Raw genomic sequence first — 5,287 nt, 5'->3', positions numbered from 1 at the left:
TCAGCTGTCCTGCCCACGAAGACAAAAGATTTCGGAATTCGAGTCATACATCCAATTCTAGAACGTTCCTTCCCATAATGCTCCACCTTTACTTGAGAAAGTCGATTGGAGTGCCGTCTCTAGGCAGAACAAGTCATTGCATATCAGCGATAATAATCTGCAGCGATTCTTGAGAAGCCTGCGTTATTTTCAGTCGAGCAGCGGCACTGTGCTCAACTCGGTCAAGTGTAGGACGAAATTCGAGTCGAAGCTTGTTTGAGAATAAAGGGAATATACAGTTTCCTTGGGGGCAAAAAAAAAGGAGAGAAGGAGAGAGAGAGGCGCACTTGAAACGTCGTCTTTCCGTCACAAAACGATACTCGTTATCCATCTCGCGTGCCTTCCTTCGCGTTATCGCTGCGCGGCCGGTGCTTCGAGGTCGCAAACGGCTTGCGCGCTATCAGTGTTACATAACGTATACATAGTACCTCATAGGAACGTAGCGGGCGCCGAGTTTTCCAAAAAGGGAAATGGAGGCAAGAAGCGGTACGACAATGAATAAAAGAAGCCGCATATACGCTATTTTAACACGAAAGTGTTTTATGCCTGTGTCCACCAAGGCTTTCATGACGTATTTCCGTCACGGAAGTAGGTCAGCAAAATGAATGCCATCAGATGGCAAAGAGAAAAATCTATAAGAAAAAGTTCCGATAACGGAAATCGAACCCATGAACTCTCGGTCCGCGACGATGGCTGGCGGGCGTTTATCCCACTGAGCTACCGCCGAACACATTACGGAGGCGGCATGAACGCGCCTTTTATCTTTCACACTTGCGTCTGGCAGTGATCATGTATGGATGGATGCTATGAGGGTCCCCTTTATAACGGGGCGGTGACATCTGTGCCACCAGACTCGAAAAAAAAAAAAAACGCGCTGTTGCAACGACCGTCCCATTCGGCGCGTTTCCAATACAAGTTTAATTTCGTCAACGCTTTAACACACCGTGTGGTGGCGGTTTTAGCGCAAGCCTCGCTCATAGCATCCATCCATATCGACAAATCGCTCTCCGACGCTCGCCTGGCTGTCGCTCCGCGTTCCCTGCGCGCCCTGTGAGAAGTAACGTGAAGGCTAGAGGGAAGACACGACGCGCGTAGCGTTTCTCTTCGCATTTCGCGACGCTTTGAAGGAGTGCATATCGAGCATTAGTGTTTATTGTGTGCTTGTTGATGCCATCTTTGCGCGGGATTCTCCATATGCGGAGTCTACGTATACGTTAAGAACTTCAGCTACCACAAGGGTTAAATCAGGATCATGGGCGTTTGTCGTCGTTACGGAGATGTGCCACTAGGCGTCAACGTGAGTGAGATGCGTCTACATCAACCGGTGCTATATCTGCCAAACAACAGTAGACATTGTACAAGCTCTCATATACCAATGCACTATAAATAATAAACTACTTTTGTGACGACCCGTTTCACTTTCGTGTTATACCGATTCCTATGACGGAGGGATCAACCAACCATTTTTTTTTTATCAGTGTTCGTAATCTTTGCAATCATTATTTTGTCCCGGCCCGCGACACCCCAGCGGCTTGTGATAACTCAAGCCATAAAAAAGCTACAGTGGTAGAACTATCGTTATGATGCCAGTTTTACAATAAGTAATGACGACTTCGATAGAGAGCATGAATGGCCATTCCTAAAATAAAATAAAATAAATTGATTGATTGATTCATTCATTCATTCATTCATTCATTCATTCATTCATTCATTCATTCATTCATTCATTCATTCATTCATTGGCACTGGTAGCTGACAGGCTGGCGAGTACGTCAAGTGCACTGCGCGGAAAATACAGGTACGCTTGAGCGAATGCGATACATCCCACTTCGAAATAATACTTAACGGGATTGTTGTTAAAATGATATTACAACAGGAAAAGAAATATGCTTACACTTATCGGAGTCCGAACTCACGACCTTTCAGGTGCAAATTGAAAACTGTGCCAATGAGCTTCGAAGGAATAAAAGGGCTGAAATGATCCACAGTATAACTGTCATGATTAATGGTTCGCAAAACGTATTAGCATTTGTGAATGCCGGGTTAGTAGACAGGCGTTCGGCAGCAACAACGCTGCTGTTGCCCAACTGTGATCTTAATTGTGACGCTGAACTTAACCAGAACGCATACAAAGCTAACGCAGCACTGATTTCACGTATTATGTAGCCATATTCTTAAATGCTGGTGTAAAATATGAAAAAACCCTGGATATCTACACAATCACCACCGTCCTTTTTGTTTTTTCATTCAATTAGGATAGTTACGCATGACCTTATTGTTAGTAATCTTGCCGAATGAAAATCGTCAAATATTTGTAGGCGTTGGTCTCAGTAATTTCCGTGTTATCAACGATGCGAAAATGGCGCAGCTGTCACCATCAAACGCCTCGACTGTTTATTCTCATTACAAAAAAAAAAAAAAGAAACGCTAGCGTGTAGCGGTTTCTATTCATTTGAGTTAAATAAGTTGCCGCGGGATGGCGCTACCGGCTTTTCTGCGGTAAGGTCCCTCCATAATTTTTAAGGTAGCGACATCTGCCGCGCGCGCCACCTAGAAAGTTCCTGTAGCAGACGACGCCCAGGTTAAAGCACGGCATTCAGCTGGTGGAAAAATATCTGCACATGCTAGGAAATAAAAGCTACTGATGCCTGACTGTGATGAAGGCCGAAATAAGGCCCCAAAATGCTAAAGCTGTGCCTTTATTTCAAATAAACATTGAAAAAGAGAGCGGAAAAAATGTTTCATCGCCTACATTTGGCATGTTTACATCTCGTTTATTCGCGCTCGTATTACATTGCATTTTGCAATCTAAATTAGCTGCATATAGTTAAGAAAAAAACTGAGTCGTGTTGATTTGCTTTCATATCACAAAATAGTCGAAGCCCTTGACGGTAAACAACGACGAGCCGGGACCGAAGACAACGCGAGGCGAGTTTATCCGCGCCCGCCCATGGCTCCCATAGCGCCTGCCTTGGTCGCTGTTATAGTGAACTAGAAGAGATAGTCGCTGTGTTGGCCGTACCTTGGTGACTGCGTGCGCTTAATCCCATTGCTCTACGCCTTTCTTGCTCGTAAGTGTGTTGTGTACATATAGCGGTCACGTCGGTCGAAGAGTGCATCCAAATAAAAGACTGACAGCCATCCGGACCGAAAAAATTTCGACATGGCGTTGCTGAAACGCGATCCTCGCTGAAAGTAAACATCCTGCGCACGTGTGTGGAAACTAAAATTTGGTGGAAACGAGCGCGCCAACAGTCTTCGCGTGCGGCGATTGCCTGACCACTTGGGTGTGTATTGCTGTTCTGTGCTACGAGTCAACGCAAGTGTCGTGACATTCCAAAGCGGCGTTATTGATCGCGTCCTGGCCGATTCTCGAATTTGTTCGTGTTACAAACGCGACCTAACCGCACGGAACACCATGGTGTAGTTAAATTTCTTCGCCAAGGCTCCTTGTGTGTGCGTGTGCGGTTGTATTCCTGATATGAGCAACGTCGCTACGTAACCTTGAATCACCGCGTGGATTTTTAATGCTGTGTTTATGCTTTTTCGATTTAACTTCTTCAAATAACTTCTTGCCGTCTTCCGTCCGGCACCCAAACGCGCAGCAACAAGGCATATCGGACCTTCCAGAACGAAATCACCGCACAACGTGCATAGCGGAACAGGGGAAGCGAGCGCTCTCCTCCCGGGGCGCGGGAACCTTCATGGCGGGGCAAGGTCACGTGTCACAGATCAGCCTATCGCGGGCGCCGTCGGCTTCATGAAAGCTTTTCGATACTTTTGAATTTATTGAGGGACTTTATTCTGCGGCGCTAGTTACACCTTATTTTAGTGACTAAGCTTCGTTAGGATAAGCGGTACTAGACGTGCTAGTTGGTTCTACATGATCTTGAGAAAAGAAGCACAAAATTTAAGAGCACGGACAAACAAACGATGACACGCAACAGGGACGACAACAGCGCAGAATTTATGAAAACATGGACGAACAAACAACGATACACACAATACAGACGCTGTATTGTGTGTATCATTATTTGCCTGTGCGTGTTTTTTTAAATATTGCGCTGCTGTTTTCAAGACTATGATTCAGTCGGCCGCATTCGACCGTCCGTAAATCCGTAAATGTGGACGAGCTTGTGGAAAAAGAAAGATTCAAACTGTCCAATGCATAGCGAAACTCGCAAGATCTGTCAAAATAAAAAGTTAAACCCTTAGAGGTGCCGGGGATCGAACCCGGGTCCTTTCACATGCAAAGCGAACGCTCTACCACTGAGCTACACCCCCGCTTGACGGCAGGGGCGTCCTTGTGCGAGCGTGACGCGAGTGGCCGCGCAGCTGCGCGCGAGGGGAAAGAGGCGAGGGCAGTTTCCGCAATCGCTTCCGCAATCTCGACAAACGAGGCGGGGGGCAATTTTGCAATATAGCCGTTCTCTCTCAGCTGTTCTGTATCTGTAGCGTTTGCTATTATTGTGGCGATAAATACAGTGTATGCATCCGTATTAGATTCTAAGCCTCATTGTTCACGCGTACGTGCCTACGTTGACTGTCGCGTAATACTGTTTAACTGTATAGATTTAAGTGCATCTGAGTTAAGTGTCAGTAACACTAATGTGTGACTGATTAGGAGAAGGGATAATTACATGTACCCAGTATCCAAGTTAATTAATTAGCTCTACAAAATTACGTAATTGAGTAAGTAAAGTGATGTGAGTGAGTGAGTGAGTGAGTGAGTGAGTGAGTGAGTGAGTGAGTGAGTGAGTGAGTGAGTGAGTGAGTGAGTGAGTGAGTGAGTGAGTGAGTGAGTGAGTGAGTGAGTGAGTGAGTGAGTGAGTGAGTGAGTGAGTGAGTGAACCAAGTAATTCCTCATTCCTTTTTAACCAGACAGTGCAAAATTACTCCTAGAAAGCAACCAAATTACATTACTAATTATTTGTTCTAAGATTTCCTTAGATGTAATAAAGTTACGTTACAAAATGCAGCTGGCCGAAAGTAATGACATTACATTACTATTACGTTGAAAAGTAATGAAATTACTGTGAAATTACTTTAACAAAAGTTCATCATTCATGCAGAGTTCCTGTACACTTTATACAGCATACACACGTTGAAATTTCAGAAACCTTTGTACAACTTCCCACGCTTGAGGCTTGGCACTCAGATTAAGTTGTCTTTGTTTTGTTTCTGTCCTTTTTCGGTCATTTCATTGCGCCGTAAAACGTACACGCTATATTTTGGTCAAAAGTAACAG

General features: G+C 45.0%; 1 non-coding gene across 1 annotated transcript; it reads right to left on the bottom strand.

The window, feature by feature from the left end:
- Positions 1–4,251: 4,251 nt before the first annotated feature.
- Trnaa-ugc (transfer RNA alanine (anticodon UGC)) lies at positions 4,252–4,323 on the bottom strand. The gene has a single exon. It is a non-coding gene; the product is annotated as a tRNA-Ala (tRNA).
- Between the last annotated feature and the right edge of the window lie 964 nt (positions 4,324–5,287).

This window comes from Rhipicephalus sanguineus, chromosome 9 (assembly GCF_013339695.2).
Source record: "Rhipicephalus sanguineus isolate Rsan-2018 chromosome 9, BIME_Rsan_1.4, whole genome shotgun sequence".
NCBI classification, from domain to species: Eukaryota; Metazoa; Arthropoda; class Arachnida; order Ixodida; family Ixodidae; genus Rhipicephalus; species Rhipicephalus sanguineus.
This window is presented reverse-complemented; position numbering and strand designations above follow the sequence as displayed.